Source organism: Pleurodeles waltl, chromosome 5 (assembly GCF_031143425.1).
Source record: "Pleurodeles waltl isolate 20211129_DDA chromosome 5, aPleWal1.hap1.20221129, whole genome shotgun sequence".
Lineage (NCBI taxonomy): Eukaryota > Metazoa > Chordata > Amphibia > Caudata > Salamandridae > Pleurodeles > Pleurodeles waltl.
In genome coordinates, this window is record NC_090444.1 from 1798975959 (window position 1) to 1798998319 (window position 22361).

The 22361-nt window shown below is 46.5% G+C and overlaps 1 protein-coding gene and 1 pseudogene across 2 annotated transcripts in view; both read right to left on the minus strand.

The window, feature by feature from the left end:
* Positions 1–22361, minus strand: part of LOC138296807 (exportin-5-like) — a 1394731-nt gene that overhangs the window by 188713 nt on the left and 1183657 nt on the right. The window lies entirely within an intron of this gene.
* Positions 3733–3849, minus strand: LOC138297997 (U6atac minor spliceosomal RNA; annotated as a pseudogene).

Genomic DNA, 22361 nt, shown 5'->3' on the forward strand with positions numbered 1-22361 from the left:
GTGAGGTTGTGGGTTCTGTGCTTTGTCCTCGAAACTGTGTTTTACGAAATGTGCCTCTGCTCTGTGGAGAGTAGAGTGCGCCCATGGCTTTGGCCGTATCAGTGTCCTTTTTAAGTTTTTCGATAGCAGTGTCCACCTCCGGCCCAAACAACTGCTGTCCGTTAAATGGCATATTCAGCACGGCTTGTTGTATTTCCGGCTTGAATCCTGACGTACGCAGCCATGCGTGTCTCCTTATGGTCACTGCTGTATTTACTGTCCTAGCAGCTGTATCTGCTGCATCCATTGGCGAGCGTATCTGATTGTTCGAGATACTCTGTCCTTCCTCCACCACTTGTTGTGCCTTTTTTTGGAACTCTTTGGGCAAGTGTTCAATGAAATGTTGCATTTCGTCCCAATGAGCCCTATCATATCTCGCCAGCAATGCCTGTGAGTTGGCAATGCGCCATTGGTTGGCCGCTTGTGCTGCAACCCTTTTCCCCGCAGCGTCGAACTTGCGACTCTCCTTGTCTGGAGGTGGTGCGTCTCCTGAGGTGTGTGAGTTCGCTCTCTTGCGAGCTGCCCCTACTACCACAGAGTCTGGTGTTAATTGCTGCGTGATGTATACAGGGTCTGTTGGCGGCGGCTTGTATTTCTTCTCCACCCTTGGAGTTATGGCCCTGCCCTTCACAGGCTCCTGAAACACCTGTTTGGAGTGTTTTAGCATTCCAGGTAGCATAGGGAGACTTTGGTATTGGCTATGTGTGGAGGATAGTGTGTTAAATAAAAAGTCATCCTCAATAGGCTCTGCATGCAGGGTGACATTATGAAACGCTGCTGCTCTTGACACCACCTGTGTGTAGGCTGTACTGTCCTCAGGTGGTGATGGTCTCGCTGGGTAACAGTCTGGGCTGTTATCTGATACTGGCGCATCATAAAGATCCCATGCGTCGGGATCATCCTGACTCATTCCAGTATGAGTTGGGGACTGCATCAGTGGTGGAGTGGCTACCGGTGATGTCTGTGTTGAGGGTGGTGGAGATGGTGGCGGGGTTACTTGTCTTGCCACCTTTGCCTGTGGCTGCTTGTTTTTGTCTTGGAAGGCAAGTCTTCTTTTCATCCGAATTGGGGGAAGAGTACTTATCTTCCCTGTGTCTTTTTGGATGTGGAGCCTTCTCTGAGTGTAATCTGGCTCCATTGGCTCTAGTTCTTGTCCGAACCTATGTCCTTGCATTTGTGAGGACAGTCCCTGTTCCTCTGTGTAGGAACTTGTTTTCTGTTCTGAGGCCGGATGTTTCGGTATGGAAACTTTTTCGGCAGTCTTTTTCGGCTCCGACAACACTTTTTTAAATTTTCGGCGTTCTGGTGTTTCGGTGCCGCCCTCTCGGTGCCGAACTTGCTCTGACCCGCTGTCTCGGGGTCGAGTCTGCTCTGTGCCGGTATCTCGACCGGAGTTGGATGCCTTCGACACATGCGTGCCCTTTTTCAGTGCCGATAGTCGGTCACCTATTTTCCGGGTTAAGCCATGGCCTGCTGGCGGTGGCGTCCCCTGGGCTTTAGTGGTCTTTGCGTGAGTTTTGTGTGTCGACGTCTTACTCACGGTTTTCGTCGTCTGTTCGGGATCGACCTCGTCCGAGTCCTCGATGGAGAAGGTTTCTTCTTCCTCCTCCAAGTGTTTTTGTCCTGTCGGCACCGACGCCATCTGTAGTCTTCTCGCTCTTCGGTCTCTTAATGTCTTCCTCGACCGAAACGCTCGACAGGCTTCACAAGTATCTTCTTTGTGTTCTGGAGACAAACACAAGTTACAGACCAGATGCTGATCTGTATAAGGATACTTGTTGTGACATTTGGGGCAGAAGCTGAATGGGGTCCGTTCCATTAGCCTTGAAGAGACACGTTGTCGGGCCGACCAGGCCCCGACGGGGGATCGAAAACCCCGAAGGGCCACCAGAGCTCTTCAAAATTCGGTGTCGATCTGTTGTAACTAACCCGATACCGAACGCAAACAATACCGTAGAATTTTCCGAGATTCTAACTATCTTTCCGAACCGAAACGCGGAGCGAAAAGGAACACGTTCTAACCCGATGGCGGAAAGAAAACAATCTAAGATGGAGTCGACGCCCATGCGCAATGGAGCCGAAAGGGGAGGAGTCCTCGATCTCGTGACTCGAAAAGACTTCTTCGAAGAAAAACAACTTGTAACACTCCGAGCCCAACACTAGATGGCGGGATGTGCAAAGCACGTGTATCTGCAGCTACACATGCCATCGAACATATATACATATTTTTTTTTATTCCATGCCATCTAGTAGACTTTCTGCCCCCCCCCCAATCCCCCCCCCCCACCCCGGGGTGTGGCTCAGGGGTAATTGCCACATCTGCCCACTGGTGGGCAGAACAACTTTGGCCCCGTTTATTTGGGGAGGCGTTATGGCCATACACCCACCCTCTTATTTTGAAAAAAAATCTTCCCTGGTCTCTGGTGGGCTTTCTGCCCCCTTGGGGGGTAGATGGGCCTTCCAAAAATAGGCCGATCTGCCCCCTATGCTGGGAAAATATGGCCAACAGTAATGTGCCCCCATGGGGAGCGACCACTGCCCAAGGGGCAGCCCCCCAAACAAAACACACACATACCAATCCTTGGTGTCTAGTGGTTTCAACTGGGGGGGGGGGGGGGGTAGAAATGGCCTAAAAACAATTTGGCCACCCAGGGAGCAACCCTTGCCGAAGGAGTCGCTCTCTACACATAAAAAGAAGAAAAAAAATAAAATAAATGATCCCTGGTGTCTAGGGGTTTTCTGCCCACCCCCCGGGGGCAGAAGTGGCCTAAAAATTATTCCCCCCCCCCCAGGAAGTGGCCCTTGCCCAAGGGCTCCCCTTATGTTCATTTAAAAAAAAAAATCCCTGGTGTCTAGTGGTTTCATGGCCTAGAAACAATTTGGCCCCCCAGGGAGCAACCCTTGCTGAAGGGGTCGCTCCCTAAACATAAACCTAACTAAAAATAAAAGAAAAGAAAATTCCCCAGTGTCTAGTGGGCATTTCTGTTGCCCGATCGCGGGCCTTTCCTTTCCTTTCATGTCTCTGCTGGCCCCCTCCTCCTGAGCGTAAGAGAAATGCTAAGCATTTATCTTCTGCAATCGCGCTGGAAGCATGCTTCCAGCGCGATGGGAGGTGACCTCTGATGAGGTCAGCACACTTTTGCGTGCTGACGTCATCAGACGTCACTGGAGGGGTCGGGGGTGGAAGAGGAAGCGATTCCCCTTCCAGCCCTGACCTGGGGGCCCTCAGGGGGAGCGCTAGAGCTTCCCCCGAGGGCCGGTATATGGACGTAATGGTTACGTCCATGGCACCACACAGGCGCAGCCATGGACGTAACCATTGCGTCCATGGCGGCAAAGGGGTTAATAGAAACATGGCGAAGACAACAACAGCAACTATTAGTATAGAAATAACATGTGTCCTAAGAAAAAACTGCCAGCGATAATATCAACACCTCTGGAACCAATAATAATAACAATATCATAGAAATGTCATACCTACCTACAGAGGGCTAGAAATATTATGACACCCTGTAGAATACAGTGAAAGTAACCGGCCAGGTAGACTGTGTCAGAAGGGAGTAACCCAGTTCCTATTATCAACTAATCCCAAAAAAGACAGCACCATGATGTTCAAGGAACACGCGTAAACAACCAGGTAACCACCGTAAGATGGATGATAGCCACCAACACAGAAAATGGCCACATGGTGGTATATGGTTAGGTGCCCCGAAGTAGGTGGCAGTGCTTTAACCGTATATGTGTTGTAAAGGCCACAAGGACATCTTCCATCCTTGTCAAGGGAGTGCTATCTTTCCTTTCCTACAGCAACATCTTATAAATAAATATGTAGACATCTGGAGACCCTGGATGGTGTAGGGACTCCTGCATAAAAGGGGCCTGTAGCAGCCATGGTACAGGACGTTGCCTCTAAGCGATAAGTATTACACATCTCCTTGCGATGAAGAGGCAGTGTAAGAACAACAAGACTGGCAGCACAAGAGAACAGTGCCGTGAGCATGACTCGCACAGATGGAAGATGACATTTACATCCATGTACCATCGGTACAAGAGATACCAGCGGCAAGAGCCCATGCTGCTGAGGTATACCAGGAGTAGTTTGCTAAAGAAGTACAAAGACGCACGGATGTGGAATGGCGGAACCACTTGCCTCACTGCTCCACATAGGAAACTAAGAGTCTTTCATGAGAAGAACAACACTAGAAAGAGAAGCTTAAGTAGAGCTCCAAGATTAATGTAAGGTAAAACAAGAGATTCACCATAAATGGCCACTTGTGCAAGCGGTGAGCCATGCACAAAAGCTCCCAGGCCGTTATTATAGGCTTCCCTCAAGGGATACCAAAAGTACCACAAATATATCTAGTAACGTCTTTAAGGCATACAGGAGACGTTCTACACAGAGTAGGGAACATTCCATACTGGTAATTATTTCTTGGCATGAAGCCTGTCTTCAAAGAAAAAGAAAAACCTTGTTGCAATAGGTGCTAAACCACCAACTGCCACAAAGAATATACCTGCCAGATAGCAACAATGAAAAGCTATCATTGACAGCCTTAATAAATAATTGTAATACTTGCAAGACCATCGCACCAGGTGCCACCAAAAGGAGGAATGGTTCAGACTGAAGTGAAAAAAGGGGGCTGAAGCTTGGACTCAACAGGAAGTATAGGACTCCACTGTGGAATGGGTACATCTGTATGTATAGGAAGAGTCATATTTAAGAGTCTTTTCCACCCCGACAGTCCCTAAAGCGTTGCATCGATGAATCAGCATATGTACTGAACAGGCAGGCGCCATCCAAGGGCATGTCTGCCATGGTGGATCGGAGAGCCACCAAAATGCCACTGTGGCGTAGCCAGGCATGATGACGCAGCTCTACAGAATAAGCCGTGGTCTGGCCTACTGAGTCTGTGGTATCCATACCACATTTTATTGCAAACTTAGCTGCCTCTTTCCCATCCAGGAGTGTTTGGGCAAGATTGCTCCAGGCCTCCTCCAAAAGCATAAGCAGCAGGCACGCCAACGAATCCAACAATGCTTGGGAAAAGCAGCCCAGAATATAAGCAGTATTTATCGACTGCAGGGCTGAGCTGGCTTAGGAGAAAATGTTTGGACCACTAGTTTCCAGCCACCTGGACTACCTGCTGGAGGAACGTTAGGGAGGATACTGGGGTCAGAAGAGGTCATAGCGGCCTGCACCAAAAAACATCTCGGAGTGGATTGTCGAAAAAGACAAACATGGTACCCGGGGGCGGGCCAATGTCTATGGACCGGTCCATAGGGGTCCCCGTAGTGGGCTTAGCCCAGGCCCCTGAGAATAGATCATACATTTCTTCATTATATTGCAGCACAGGCTCCGTCAGCCAACTACCCTCTACAGGAGGCTGGACAGTCTCGTCCATGAAGTTGCTAAGCAACAGCTCTTCTCCTTCATCTTCAAAAGCCTATTCCCCCGGATAAAAAACAGCAAGCGACTGTTTAGAAGGAGGAGAGAAAGTGTCCAAGCTGGATGGCACCACTGGCGCCGCACCGAATGCTGTTGCGGCGGCGACTCGGTGTCGGCCTGCTGATTTAACTCCGGCATTGCAAGTGGGATCTCCAAAGGGCTGTTATAGGAAGCTGGCTCTCTACAGGGAGTGCAGAATTATTAGGCAAGTTGTATTTTTGAGGATTAATTGTATTATTGAACAACAACCATGTTCTCAATGAACCCAAAAAACTCATTAATATCAAAGCTGAATATTTTTGGAAGTAGTTTTTAGTTTGTTTTTAGTTTTAGCTATGTTAGGGGGATATCTGTGTGTGCAGGTGACTATCACTGTGCATAATTATTAGGCAACTTAACAAAAAAAAATATATACCCATTTCAATTATTTATTATTACCAGTGAAACCAATATAACATCTCAACATTCACAAATATACATTTCTGACATTCAAAAACAAAACAAAAACAAATCAGTGACCAATATAGCCACCTTTCTTTGCAAGGACACTCAAAAGCCTGAAATCCATGGATTCTGTCAGTGTTTTGATCTGTTCACCATCAACATTGCGTGCAGCAGCAACCACAGCCTCCCAGACACTGTTCAGAGAGGTGTACTGTTTTCCCTCCTTGTAAATCTCACATTTGATGATGGACCACAGGTTCTCAATGGGGTTCAGATCAGGTGAACAAGGAGGCCATGTCATTAGATTTCCTTCTTTTATACCCTTTCTGGCCAGCCACGCTGTGGAGTACTTGGACGCGTGTGATGGAGCATTGTCCTGCATGAAAATCATGTTTTTCTTGAAGGATGCAGACTTCTTCCTGTACCACTGCTTGAAGAAGGTGTCTTCCAGGAACTGGCAGTAGGACTGGGAGTTGAGCTTGACTCCATCCTCAACCCGAAAAGGCCCCACAAGCTCATCTTTGATGATACCAGCCCAAACCAGTACTCCACCTCCAACTTGCTGGCGTCTGAGTCGGACTGGAGCTCTCTGCCCTTTACCAATCCAGCCACGGGCCCATCCATCTGGCCCATCAAGACTCACTCTCATTTCATCAGTCCATAAAATCTTAGAAAAATCAGTCTTGAGATATTTCTTGGCCCAGTCTTGACGTTTCAGCTTGTGTGTCTTGTTCAGTGGTGGTCGTCTTTCAGCCTTTCTTACCTTGGCCATGTCTCTGAGTATTGCACACCTTGTGCTTTTGGGCACTCCAGTGATGTTGCAGCTCTGAAATATGGCCAAACTGGTGGCAAGTGGCATCGTGGCAGCTGCACGCTTGACTTTTCTCAGTTCATGGCAGTTATTTTGCGCCTTGGTTTTTCCACACGCTTCTTGCGACCCTGTTCACTATTTTGAATGAAACGCTTGATTGTTCGATGATCACGCTTCAGAAGCTTTGCAATTTTAAGAGTGCTGCATCCCTCTGCAAGATATCTCACTATTTTTGACTTTTCTGAGCCTGTCAAGTCCTTCTTTTGACCCATTTTGCCAAAGGAAAGGAAGTTGCCTAATAATTATGCACACCTGATATAGGGTGTTGATGTCATTAGACCACACCCCTTCTCATTACAGAGATGCACATCACCTAATATGCTTAATTGGTAGTAGGCTTTCGAGCCTATACAGCTTGGAGTAAGACAACATGCATAAAGAGGATGATGTGGTCAAAATACTCATTTGCCTAATAATTCTGCACTCCCTGTATATAGTGTACTAAAAAGAAGTACACTGTGCAGAGTCCAGTGGTATTGGTATTGCAGAGGCAAACGTAGATAGGTCTAATGTTATATTTGTGGTAGTGTGGGCGAGCAGTTAGGCTTATCAGGGAGTCTTGTTAAGTATTTGTTGTATTCACAGACACACTCAATGAATAAATCTGAGACCAATTTAGAAAAATAACATTTGCTTTTATATGTATGATTTGAACCGAAGAACTTCATTATAAGGTAAGCAGTTTTTAAATTAAAAACTACTTTTCAGTTTCGAAAATTGCCACTTTGTGCAATTTTCAGTCTTCAATGTTAATCAATGGGAGGAAAACAAGAATTCAGTTTTGCAGGTAAGTACTCAACTTACAAATCTATTCTTCGAGATTTCAGGTCAACACCAGGCAAGGTTCAAATCAGTGCCGAGAGTGTACCCACTGTGGCACAGGGGTGGCTGGGTGCAGAGGTCAGATTCGGGGTTGGTGCCCAATGTTAACCAATGGAGCCTGGGGATGCACGAAGATGCGCTGCTTACAGGTGAGTAAAATGTTATCTGGGGTTGATCTCCTGGGGTTAAGGTAAGTACAAGGAGAGGCCCAAGGCAGCACCAAACTTTCACCCTCAGTGGCAAGGGGGCAGCCAGGTGCAGAGTGTCAACACAGCGTTGGGTGCCCAATGTTAACCAACGGAGACTTTGGGTGAATGCAGATGCACTGTTCACAGGTAAGTAAAGCGGTGTCAGGTGCCGATCTCCAGGGGTTAAGGAAAGCACATAGGGGGCCATAGGGTGGCACCAAACTTGCATCCTTAGTGGGACATGGGCGGTCAGGTGCAGAGTGCGAACAAAGCTTCGGGTGCCCAATGTTACCAAACAGTAGAGATCAACTTTGGAAAAAGGCTGCAGGCTCGGGCCACAGCTGTCCAGGTAAGCTCTGATATTGAAGGACTCAGGGACACCGGAGGTCCAGCTCCCCAAGGTCCAGGGGCTCGGGTGCAGGGGTGTCCTTTGAGGTCAGGAAACAGCTTACCAGGAGGTCACGGTCAGGGGGAGTCTTTGGATGAGGCTGTAGACATTGAGGCAGAGTCTGGCAGGGGTCAACCCATGGTGGATTCGGGTTCAGAATCACTGGGGAACCTTCACAGGACCAGTGGACCACTTGGACTCGGGCCATGAGTGTCGGGTGCAGAGGTGGGTCTGGAAGCGGTTTCTTTTTCTTTAATGTTGGTTTCTTCTTGAACAGGTCCACTCTTCTCAAGAGATCTTGAACGTTTTCGAAGGCAGGCAGGCAGTCCTACCAAAGCCTAGGAGATAGCTGGGTTGCAGGACAGGTCATCTTTTGACACAGGATCGTCGAAGCCTGCAGACAGGCCAATTGGGCTGGGGCCAAGTCACTGGGTGTCTACAGTCTTCTATGCTGGAGTGACTCTGCAATGTCTGGCTCTTCTTCGTTTATCAGGAATCTGAGTTCTAGGGTTTAGGGGGTGCCACCTAAATACTGAATTTAGGGCTGTTACAGGGAGAGTCACATGGTAGCCAATGGGCTACTCACCTTTAGGGTGACTACACCCTTTTTATGACCACTTTGTTGGGAAGTTGGCATAACCCTAACCCTAGTGGCATAATTCCTTCCAAACAAGATGGATGAATTTAAAGAGTAGTGTCCACTTCAGCTCGTCCACTTTAGGGGTGTAACTGGCATGACGTGGGCACTCCTCCTAATTTAACTAATTCTCCCACCTGTGCGGCTGCCAAAAGTGAGGTCAGGAAAGGAGGGTTGGTCATCTCCACCATCTAGAGGGACCTGGGTCGCATTACAAAGGCGGCAATATAAAGGACGGATTCTGTAACCAGAACTCAGTTCCCTACAGTTGTCATCTGTCGTTTGAGGATCACACTCCAACCGAACAGTTAATGTGACATTTTCCACATAGAGGGTCATAGATCTTAATCTCCTTTCATGGTTCTGTGCCTGCAATTGCAGATGCTGAATCAATATCTAGCAGTTCTACTAGAGAGGGTATGGTCCCTTTTAGGGTTTCCTATTGTGTCCTTTTGTTTCTTATGGATGGTATGAGGGCTGTGAGTCCCTTTATCTGCGCTCTCATTTCTGACATTATGTTGTATTCTTATGGTTGCTGGATAATAATGCCCTGAGAATAATTGGTTGGGTCAATCTTTTCTTTCTGTTCTATGGATAGGTTAGGCTCTGGGGCTACCTACAGCAGGGCTGTGAAAGTGGGTTTAGTGTTGGAGAGCATTTAGATGGGCCATTAGTACATATAAAGATGGTCGCCACAGTCATTGCATTGGTCATGTGACATGTTACTACTTGAATGCTCCGTAATAGGGAGACAGACAGCGTGTGTATCTTACTAACACGGACTGAGCAGATGGCCTAGATTAATATTTTATTTATTAAGTTACTGAGGTCCAAAACATGCCGGGAAGACCGGCAATGTTTGATTCCAACTCGCCGAGGTTGAGCGGATGCAGATGGAGACAGAAGCTAGTGGTCCCATATTTAGAAGGTATTAATACACTGCAATGGAGTCAGTGTTCGTTTTTCTAGAGTTTATGCTGTATGGTTAAGCAATTTTAATATTTTAATATTTGTAGATTTGTTTACTTAGGCTTGTAGGTTAAGTCCCCTTGTGTGTTGCTACGGAGTCTATTTTTGCAACCAGATGTAAGTAGCGGAATGTAGCTATTCTGGTTGGGAGCCAGAAACAGTGTATTATATGATGCACATTTTCTATGTTTTTAAGGAACTTTTTGAACATTCTTTATCATGTAGGAAGTGGCTTATACTAATATCCACACCTGTGTTTGTGGTGTTTTCCTGGGTTCAACGGGCGGTACACTAGGTGTGATTTGGCAGATTGCACGTACTGTTTTATAATTAATTCTTCTTATGTGTAGGTATTATTTTACAACACGTCCTGATAATGGTCTCATGGCAGGTACGATTTGGCAGATTGCACGTACTATTTTATAACTGATTTTCCTTATGTGTAGGTATTATTTTACATCATGCCCTGATAATGGTCTGACAGACCTCTGACTGCCACCACAGACCAAAACGTCGACATTACCTTCTCATTTGACAAGCTGAATGGAAAGACCATGATATTCCTCGAACTGGGACTGAAGACCAGGCATTTATTGTGAAGGCCTGTGTCAAGAGGAGGGTTTTAACCCCTTTCTGGATCTTCTGTTGGGATTCAATCTTGTGATCTAGGGGGGGTTATACACATTGTTGTTGTTTATGAGATGGCCATTTGTTGTATTTGTTGTTCATTTTTTTAACTTCCTGAATCCTATTGATTAATATATTGGATTTGAACAGTAGGGAGTTGTCTTATTAATTAATTGAAGACTGTATCATACGTACACAAAATATATCTAAACAAACTGTGCTGCAGTTCTTCAGTACCCATGCTCTAGGTACCAGGGGTACCATTTACTAGGGACTTATAGGGGGCTGAAGGGCCTAGTCACTTGGGGATCAAGTGACCAGGTGTTTTGTTTTACGGAAGGAACACTGGGGGGACCTGATTAGCAGGAACCCAGTGCACTCTAGTTGAAGTTGCATCCAAAAAAACTGCAAAAAGTGTGTGTGGGGGTTGGGGAATACTGCAACCAGAACCACCTATCTACAGCTGTGCAATGGACCCAGTATAGATCCAAGTATGGATCTAGGAGGCCAATCTGATGCCAAGGGAAAACCTGCCGGCATGGAGTCAGGTGGGATACCCCTCACCTCCTTGGGTCTTAAAAGCACACCAGAGGGAGGGAGGGTCCCAAAGATGACATGGAGGTTATTATAATAATCCCACATCTGGGCCAGAGTCCCATGGCTCTAGGGAAAGCAGGGAGGCATGGAGTGGGACTCATGGGACCCATGGGCCGACTCCTCAGCCGGAGGTTGGGAGAAGGCATCAGGAACGCAGGACTTAATTGACGATGGTGGATGCAGTGGCCGTCTGCGTTTTGAAGTCTGGTCGTTCGACATCGAAGGTGATGTATGCTTTCTGGAACAGCTCCTGTAACTGACTTGCGATCGTCCCTGAACCTAGAACGAGACTGACAATGACGCAGGGCCTCAGCCAGACACGCCACCAGGATCTTCATAAGCCCTTCCCACAATGTCTTCAGGCGAAGGCAGGAGCCGCAATCCTGGGAGTCGTGGTGTTCCCCAAGGCACCACATACAAACAGTAAGAGGGTATGTCCGCACTAAGACCTGGCTTACCAGGCATTCTTAACACAACCTTTAATTGATGCCCTCCCTAACTCAAAGGTTTTCCATCTCTCAGCTGGGCAAATAAAACAGAACAGAAGGGGGAGTGGTAATTATTCATAAGTGTACACTGACCTGTAAGGTGATTAAGAAACTCAATGTTCAACACTTCTTAAGTTGAGTAACATAAATCAGATCAAACAACATGTCTCCAATCATCTTAAATAAAACTTGCAACAGTGCTGGCCTGAATAACAATTTTCTGGAGAAACACATGTAATTTACCCTCTATAGGAATCTGTAACTTTAACAATACAAGGTTATGAGACTTCAATATTCATTAGAGAGAGACAGCCCTGACAAAGCAGCAAAAACCCATACAACATTCTTGCAAAATAATTACATGATCCCATAGTCAATCTTTGCCAACTTTAACAGAAGCACCACTTCAGACCTCATAACAACACCAAATTGTTAAAGATCTAAAGATTCAGTGTGTGAGAAATGGACTACCCATAAACAGATTCAATACAAGATAACCTTTACCAAAACTGCATTAAGAAGAAAACCAAAAAGCCCATTAATCAAATGTAAAACCGTGAAAAATACTGATGTAGAAAAGTTGAAAATCATCATCAAATTAATTACCTATTCAGCCAGTGGCCATATTAGTGACTTAAATCATCTATATCTAAATTACAATAACATGACAGGATCGGATTTAGATGAAGTAGTCTCAAAAGCTATGAAAAAGTGGAAAACAAAGAAATCATCTCCTTGCTTCGTCGAAGACCTGAATGATGAAAGAAACAGGCCAAAGAAACGTTCCCACAAGATTAACAAAATAGCAAGGCCACTCTTCTAGACATCTCGAATGAGAAATGCAAACTATTTGCCAAGTTTTTTTTCATAAGACACAAAACGTTAGAAATGACTTCTAGTTAAAATAAATAGAAAATGCACATACAAATGATATTCTCGAGACCTTGAATCAAAGGATTTCCTAAAGAAACAATTGAAAACCTGCTTTAAATGAAGAAGATCCCATCCCATTATCGCTAACAAAATTCTTTGAATCCTAAATTTCACCACAAGCAGATCATTAACTGCTCCCTTCAGACAGGCATGCTTCTAGACTGTGTTAAAAGAGACGAGGTCAAGCCTGTGCAATAGAACCTCTCTGTTAACGTAGAACACCTACATAAATTCAGACCTGTAATAGGCAGATCAATTGAGAAGGAGCCAAACGTGTAAAATGGGTGGGCAGAGGGATGTAGGGAATATCTACCATGAACCCATAAAGAGTAGAATATCTCTGTGCAATATTTGTCTCAGTATAACATTTAATATAAGAAAACATATCAATAAGAAGACACTTTCCAGAGTCTTTTTACTTTATCATTCACATTCAATCAGCCAAAGTGGATACAACATACATTTGGCTAAAACACCCACTATTTCAGCCTTTATAAAACCAAAAATAAAGGCAAAAAGGAAGACATTAACAGCCTTTTGCAGACACATCCACAGTAAGCCTCCAAATTCCCATCTGGCAGTGCACTACCAATAAGCCAGTTAGTTTTGAAGGAAATACAGTGCAAAGACCAGGACTTTGAGAATTAAGTAAAACAATGCCGCAGAAGACGGATCCATAAGCAAAGATGGAAAAAGACGTAAAAACAAGAGAAGTGTCGCCCACTAAAGGATAAACACCTGAACCAAAATCAATAGTTCTTAGTAAATATATTAACTGTTTGCCAGTTGGCTGCCAAATGAATGTGTGGAACAGCAACACTTCTCAGGAGAGCAGCAGCAGTTGCCTTCAACTTAAGTGAATACATCCTAGCCAACCTGGTAAAGATTAGTTAGCCTCTCAACAGCATATGATAACGCAGGAGAAATCGTTTGTTTCGTGCATGGCACAAATGTATCGACAGTGCCAAATGTTGTTTAGTTTATATGAGATCTTTGGACTTGCCTAATAAGATTGCACTGCCCTTTTCACATCCCAAGTTGAAGGGATCTGTCTGCCTTACCCTGACATGTATTGGAGATCAGATCTGTGGAAGGGTTCACATTTGGTGGTTTGATGGGGCTATCAATTACAAGTTTCCAAGAAGGGGAGGGCGACCTTATGAGGGGAATTTATTTTCCTAAAACATTCCCAGAAATATTTAATAGCAATAATGGTAAAAGAGGCCTGAGTAGAGCTGTTTTGTTTAGAATGTGCGATGGCAGGCAAATGCACTACATTAGAAGAAGTCTAAAAAACAGATTTTGTCAAATAAAGAAGGTAAGGTGGTGTAGTGCTTTCTCCTCTTAGCACATTCTCAGGTCCAATTACTGCTGGAGATACCTTCTACTTTTCCCCTCCCACTTAAAGAACAATCTTGACTACCTCAGGATACTTATGCAATTATCTAGTAGGTTTAAGTGCCCATTGTAGGAAGCTGGCCTGGTGTGTGGTGAGCACCTATGGTGTTATCACCTTATACCAGGTCCAGGTATCCCCTATTAGTGAGGTGTAGACAGTGTCTAGGAAGCCAAATCAGTGATTAGTATAAAAGACAATAGCAGGCGTGCAGTGTTAGTGGAGGTGTCCAGGGGGTTGCGGGAGGAGATGGAGCCCACCCCCATACCGGTCCTGCTGGGAGTTCTCAAGGGAGTGGGCTCCAACAGGGCAAAACGCACTTTTGTAGGGATGGTTTGTTTGGTGGCCAAAAGGGACATTGCCTCGGGCTGGACAGCGGAGTCGGCCCCTACGCTTGCGAAGTGGCGCCGAGGGATGGACTGGTGCACCTCTCAAGAAAAAATGGTGTACGAAGCACGGGGCTGTCTGGCTAAACATGAGCAGGTGTGGGGGAGATAGACGGGATCCTGGGAGGAGGACCTGGGGTGTGGTCCCTAGGCGTGAGCGGGAGGTAACACACCCAAGTCTTTATGCAGAATATATGGGGGTTGTAAGCCCAGTGCAAATGATTTATCTGTGTAGTGCTCATCTAGAGGAAGTGTATTGTGGCCAGTGGTGTTCTGCCGTGTTGGCTTTTTGTTCAGTAAATAGCAAACAGTAAAAGCAATAGAAAGTACTGAAGGCCCATGGGGGAGGGGGACCAAACCATTTACTAAGTAAGTGGAATGCGAATGTCGGGCCTCCACCCAAGGAAGTGGAATTGGTAGAGGGGAGCTGGAGGAACTAAGAACCCCAAAAGGTAAATATCAGGTTGTCCCCCAGCGACCAGGATAAAAGGGGTAAGTAACTGGTTTTCCCCAAACCCACCAAAAGGACCTCAAAAAAGGATAATGAAAGACTAAGACAAGACTTCAAAAAAGCCAAAGGTGGATCCTGGAAGAGGAAGACCTGTAAAGGTAGGGGACTAAGTCCAGTTCATGTTGGAGAGTCCAGTCGTGGCACAAGCCACTAACCATCCGTCTGTGAATGCAGAACCAGGTCGACGGTGGACGAAGACGGTCAGCAGTGCAGCACTGGAGCAGAACAGTCCCTGAAGTTATGCAGTCTATGTCCCACGTCAGAAGAAGAGTTGCAGTCAGTAAGTGGTGTGGAAAAACGACCAACAAGCCTTGTAAAAGGCAAATGTTGTGGATGCAGAGATGCAAAACTGCCGGGGACCAGCAATCTCCACGGGGACTCAACCCACGGAAGGGAGTTCTGGGTGACCCTTAGCACTGAGGAGAGTCACAGAAAGAGGAGGTAGCCCCCCACAGACGACCCACCGGCAGCCAGCACAGGAGTACCAGTGAGGCTCACGCAGCCCATCTAGAAAGGAATCCGATGTCGCTGGAGCAGTACACAGAGGTCTGTGCTTTGCAGGGAAGAGTGCTGGGGCTACACAGAACCTGAAGATCCCTAGGGGGAGATGCCAACAATCCTTGGTAGCGGCAAGAGACTAGGTGCACGGGGGTACTGCTCTGTATGGAGAGGAAAGGGCTTACCATTGCCCAAGTTGGACAGCTAGCAGAGAGGACCATGAGACCACTCCAGGCTACCACCTGTGATGCAGGATCCACACAGCTCTGGAGGAGAGGGGATCCACGCAGCCGGCCATCATTGCAGATGGTGCCTGCGGATGCAGGGGAGCGACTCCTTCACTCTAAGGGAGATTGCTTCTTGCGGAGACTGAAGACTCGTTGCCCTCAGAGGATGCACAGCTGGGGAAATGTTGCAGTTGATGGAAGGAGCCGGAGAAGAAGATAAGTTACTTACCTGTAACTGTGGTTCTCCAGTATTGACATCTTTCATAGATTCACATGCTTGAATCATTCCCCGTCGTCGAAGTGGGAGTCCCACAGTACATAGAAAAACCGTAGAAAAAAAAAATCCCCCCTTTTTTTCATTGTAGTCAATGGTAAAAATACATTCACTTTCATAGCTTATTAGCTTCATTAGAAAAGACCCAAAGTCCAGCCAATCGGGCGAGACAACCCTTTAGAACCCTCAGCACAGAGGCTCAGTCTCTCAGATTTTCCAGCACTAGTGACTTCAAGATGGAGACGAAAGAGGTGAGCCTCCATGGGGAGGAGCGTGGGTCGCATGTGAATCTATGAAAGATACCAATACTGGAGAACCACAGTTACAGGTAAGTAAATTATCTTCTTCTCCAGTATTTGGGTATCTTTCATAGATTCACATGCTTGAATCAGAATAATCATCAGTACAAGAAGATGTTAACATCTATCTCTATAAAGAAACAACATTCTTTACGTATTTTTGTACGTATCAATTTATATATACTTATCAATTTATATATATATTCTTTATCTATATATATATAAACTAAATATAAATCTGGAAATATTAGTATTCGAGGATGGTGGGTAAAAAAGATTATTGGCTCACCTTATGCAAATAAATTATGCAAAACTGCTTGTCCTACCGCTGCGTCCATCCTGTCAGCAGCATCCAAGCAGTAGGGTTGAGTAAAAGTGTGGCTGCGAGTCCACGTTCCCGCTCTGCAAATCTGGTTTAGAGGCACTCCTGCGAAGAGAGCTGCTGAAGTAGATACTGCTCTAGTGGAGTGCACCTTAACGTTGGCTGTTAGCGGTCTTCCCGCTAGCTGGTAACAAAATTGTAGGATGGAGGAGATCCCTTTAGTGAGTTCACCATGGCTAATGAACAGTTGATCAGCTTTACAAAAGCTGCTAGTCCTCTGGATGTAGAATTTAAGACACCTCTTGAGATCTAGGGAATGTAGTGCTCATTCTGCTGGAGTTCGAGGGTATGGAAAGAAAGGCATTAAAACCACTGGCTCATTCAAATGAAAGTTTGAGGGAACTTTAGGAATTAATTTTGGATTAGTGCTCAGAATTACCATATCTGATTTAAATTGAAGAAATGGTGGTGAGATTGTGAATGCCTGTACGTCACTAACCTTCTTTGCGGAAGTAAGTGCCAGAAGGAGTGCCGTCTTCCAAGAGATATATTTCAGGTCAGCTTTGTGAATAGGCTCGAAGGGATGCCTCATCAATTGTGACAGCACAATATTAAGATGCCAGGTAGGAGGAGGACGCTGAATCGGAGGAAACATCCTGAATAATCCTTTTAGGAATTGCTTTATTATCCTGGATGACCATAAAGATGGTAAAACTGCAGTATGGCGGAAACCAGAGATGGCCGCTAGGTGAACTTTGATAGTCGAATGGGAGAGACCTGATTTTGCTAATTGCAAAAGATACAGAAGTATCTGCTCTGGAGAAGACTTTAGAGGGTGAATACCATATGCAAAATCTTTTCCACTTGAGGCTTTACGTCTTATTCGTAGACTGGGCTCTGGCACAGGCGAGCACCTCTCGACAGTCTGAACGAATATCTACACTGCCAAACTCATAGAATTCAGAAGCCAGGCCAGTAATCGAAGAGAAGTCGGGTTGGGATGACAGACCTGCCCTTGAGTCATCATTAGCAAGTCTGGCATTGGTCTCAATTGAATGCGAGGTTGCTCCGAGAAGAGTAGCAGCTCCGTGAGCCAAAACTGGCGCGGCCATCTGGGAGCTATTAATGGTAGTCAGCAAGGTTCTCTCTTCATTTTTTGAAGAAGTCTCGGGATGAGTGGGAGCGGGGGAAAAGCGTAGCCGTAAATTCCTGATCATTTGATCAAAAATGCATTCCCCTTTGCCCCTTTCTGCGGTTGCCAGCTTGCGAAGTGTTGGAATTTTTTGTTCTCCCTTGGGGCAAACCCAGTCTGGATCTGTTTGCGACAACGAAGAAAGAGGCGGTCGAGAATTGCTTGGTTGAGCTCCCATTCGTGACAGGTCGTCCGTGTTCTGTTCAGTGCATCTGCCAAATTGTTGGATACTCCTGGAAGGTGTTCCGCTCTGATTGTTATATGATGGTGTAGAACCCAATGCCACAGTTCCTGTGCCTGAAGAGACAGCGCCTGCAATCCTGTATCCCCTTGCTTGTTCAGGTAATGCATGACTGTGGTGTTGTTGGTTCTTATCAAAACCGATGAACCTCTGATCTTGGCGAGGAAGGCCCTGAGCGCCAGGAAAACTGCCTTTAATTCCAATATGTTGATGTAGAGTGCTGATTCCTGCATGGACCATCTCCCTCTCACTGTTAGGTCCTATAAGTGTGTGCCCCATCCCTCTAGAGGCGCATAAGTTGTTAGAATATGCACTGGTTTGTCCTTTAGAAAGGAGAGACCTTCCGAGATAATAGGGGTGTTCTTCCACCAATTCAAGGCTTGTCTCGCTGGTAAGGTTATTTGGACAATATCGTCGAAAGATCCATTTATTTGTTTCCACTGAATGTCCAATTGTTGTTGAAGTGTTCTCATGTGAAAATCAACGAAATGCACGAAGAGAGCATCCCCAGAAAAGATTTGCAAGTCCGGACAGAAGTGGACCTTCTGCTGAGATGGCACGCTAAGTTTTGAAGTTTTTTCCGTCTGTCCTGAGAAACAAAAGCTCTTGCTCGCTCCGTGTACATAACAGCCTCTAGAAAGGTGATGTTGTTTGACGGATCTAGGTGAGACTTTGGGTAGTTGACTATTAGTCCCAACGCCTTGAAGAGGGACAAGCATCTTTCTGTGTCTCTGGCCGCCTTGGACACCGTTCGTGCCTTTAATAGCCAGTCGTCCACGTACGGAAACACCTGGATTCCCAAATGCCTGAGGTAGGCTGCAACTGGGGCCAGAATTTTGGTGAAAACTTGCGGGCCGATCTGTGGCCAAATGGTAACACTCTTCAACTGGTAAAGGGTGCCTGCAACCTTGAGCCATAAGAATTTCCTGTGACTGGAATGAATAGGGATGTGGAAGTATGCGTCCTGGAGATCCAAGGACATCATGAAATCTCCTTGGTTGAGTAATCGCAGCACATCTTGGAGGGCGATCATACGAAACGATTAGTTTTTTCAAGAATTTGTTTAGAGACCGAAGGTCTAAAATAGGTCGCCAGACTCCTGTCTTTTTCCGTATGAGAAAGAAGCAAGAGTAGAAGCCTATCCCCCTCTGAGCCTTCGGTCGATCTCTAGTGCTCCCTTGTCTACCAAGATGGCAATCTGTACTAGGAGTCCTTTTAGATGGGCAGGTGGGGGCCTCCTGGTGGCACTTCTTGAGGAGATTGATGAAACTCGACTGTGTCCCCCTTCCTGACAATATCGAGGACCCATATGTCTGATGTGATCTGGGACCATCGGTGGAAGAAGTTTGAAATTCTGCCCCCTATCAGAGTGTTGGGATAGGGGTTGGGTGCAGGCAACTGATGGAGGTCAGTGTTTTCTCGCCGCATTGTTGCCTTTAAAAGAGGATTTGCCCCTTGTGGTGTGTTCGAAGGGTGCAGATGATGGTTGCCGATAAGTGTGCGGCTGTTGTTGACCAGTGGTGCGAAATTGACTTTGGTAGGGTTGATACTGCTGATACTGATGTCATCCGACCCTGTAAGAGTAAAGTCCCCCCTTCCTCTTGCCCCTCGAAAGGGCTGCCTTTTAAATTGTAGGGTGCCCAGTGATCTAGCTGTTTCTGTGTCTGCCTTTATCGGTTGCAGGGCGTCATCGACGTGCTTGCCAAATAACACTTCTCCGTTGTGACACAGCACACTTTCAATCATAACTGGCATCAACAAAAGGCAAAAAGTCAAGGGGTAACCATGCCAAGGAAGGCATTTCCTTAACCAAGCCCCCCCCCCGCAAACGAAAGAGGATGTGACTAACCTTTCCCAAGAGAGTCTTCTTTTTCGAAGTGGAAGAACCTGGAAAGGCCATTGGCATAGGCAGGCCCAGGTCTGTGTTCCACTACAAAGTCCTTTCATCGTAGGGATATGGACCACTTCAACAGTTTAGGTTTTTTTTCTTTTCATTTGCATCAGCCATCTGAGAGGTCTGTGGTCAGTTTGAACTGTCAATTGAGTACCAAAAACGTATGGTCTCAACTTCTTCAGGGAACAAACCACAACAAAGGCCTCCCTCTCAATGGCACTCCAGTGCTGCTCCCTGGGGAGTAATAGCCTGCTAATAAAAGCAACAGGCTGGCCAAGACCATCAACATTTGTTTGGGACAGGACTGCTCCTATCCCATGCTCAGAGGCATCAGTCTTCACTATGAACTGCTTAGAATAATCTGGAGCTTTCAGACTGGTGCTGTATACATAGCTTGCTTCATTCAGGGTGTCAAAGGCCTTTTGACAGTCCACGGTCCAGTTCATTTTATTGGGCATTTTCTTGGAGGTCAGTTCTGTGAGGGGTGTCACTATTGATCCATATCCCTTCACAAACCTCCTATGGCACCCAGTCAAGCCAAGGAATGCCCTGACTCAGGTCTGGGCTTTTAGAGCTACCCAGTCCAGATTAGTCTGGATCTTGGGTTGGAGTGGCTGAACCTGGCCTCCACCTACAAGGTGTCCCAAGCAAACCGCTCACCCTGCCCTATCTGACATTTAGATGCCTTAATAGAGAGGTCTGCCACTTGCAGGGCCTGCAAAACCTTCTTCAGGTGGACCAGGTGATCCTCCCAGTCGGAGCTAAAGACAGCAATATCATCAAAATAAGCTGCACTAAAGGACTCCAAGCCAGCAAGGACTTGATTCACCAACCTTTGGAAGGTGGCAGGGGCATTCTTTAAGCCAAAGGTCATCACAGTAAATTGGTAGTGCCCATCAGGTGTAGAGAATGCTGTTTTCTCTTTTGCTCCAGGTACCATTTTTAATTGCCAGTACCCTGCTGTCAAGTCAAAGATACGTAGGTATTTGGCAGCACCTAATTTGTCTATTAGGCTCATCTGCCCTTCGGATGGGGTGAGCATCTGTCTTGGTGACAGAGTTCAGCCCTCTGTAGTCCACCCAAAACCTCATCTCTTTCTTGCCATCTTTGGTGTGAGGTTTGGGGACCAAGACCACTGGGCTGTCAGAGTGCTCAATGACTCCTAATTCCAGCATCTTGTGGACTTCCACTTTGATGCTTTCCTTGACTTGGTCAGACTGTCTATTTTATTCTTGACAGGCATGCTGTCTCCTGTGTCCACATCATGGGTACAAAGGTATGTCTGACCAGGAGTTAGGGAAAAGAGCTCAGCAAACTGCTGGAGGACTTGCCTGCAGTCAGCCTGCTGTTGGCCAGAGAGGGTGTCTGAGTAGATCACTCCATCTACTGTGCCATCTTTAGGGTCAGTGGAGAGAAGATCAGGAAGAGGTTCACTCTCTGCTTCCTGGTCCTCATCTGTAACGATTAACATGTTTACATCTGCCCTGTCATGAAAGAGTTTGAGGCGGTTCACATGGATCACACTCCTGGGGTTCTGCTTGTGCCTGGGTCCACCAGGTAGGTGACCTGACTCTTTCACATGCACTGGTTAAGGCCCACTCCATCTGTCCTGAAGTGCCCTTGGAGCCACAGGCTCCAGAACCCAGACTTCTGCCCTGGCTGAAACTCAACCATAGCAGTCTTTTGGTCATACCACAACTTCTGGAGTTGTCGGCTGGCCTCAAGGTCTTTGCTTGCCTTTTCCATGTACTCTGCCATCCTTGAACGTAGGCCTAGTACATAGTCCACCACATCTTGTTTAGGCTCATGGAGAGGTCTCTCCCAGCCTTCCTTAACAAGTGCTAGTGGTCCCCTAACAGGATGGCCAAACAGAAGCTCAAAGGGGGAAAACCCTACTCCCTTCTGTGGCACCTCTCTGTAGGCGAAAAGCAGACATCGCAGGAGGACATCCCATCTCCTTTTGAGTTTTTCTGGAAGCCCCATGATCATGCCCTTCAATGTCTTGTTAAATCTCTCCACAAGACCAATGGTTTGTGGATTGCATGGTGAATTTGTAAGTCACCCCACACATTCCACATGTGCTTTAGGTAAGCTGACATGAAGTTGGTACCTTTGTCAGAAACCACCTCCTTAGGAAATCCCACTCTGGTAAAAAAAAAATACCAATGAGTGCTTTTGCTACTGTAGGGGCAGTAGTGGACCTGAGGGGAATTGCCTCAGGGTACCTGGTAGCATGATCCACTACTACCAGGATATACTGGTTCTCTGATACTGTAGGAGGTTCAAGTGGACCTACTTACTATGTCCACTACCACTCTCCCAAAGGGGACCCCCACCAGTGGGATGAGGGGGGCCTTTGGATGGCCACCTGTCTTACCACTGGCTTGACAGGTGACACAGGAGGTGCAAAACTCCTTTACCTTCTGAGACATATTTGGCCAGTAGAAATGGTTGAATAATATCTCCTATGTCTTGGTTTGTCCCAAATGCCCAGCAAAGGGAATGTCATGGGCTAAGGTCAGAATGAATTCCCTAAACTCCTGAGGCACTACCACTCTCCTAGTGGCACCAGGTTTTGGATCTCTTGCCTCAGTGTAAAGGAGCCCATATTCCTAATAGACCCCCTGGGGTCCACTGACAGTTCCCTTTTCTTGCTCAGCTGCTTCCTGTCT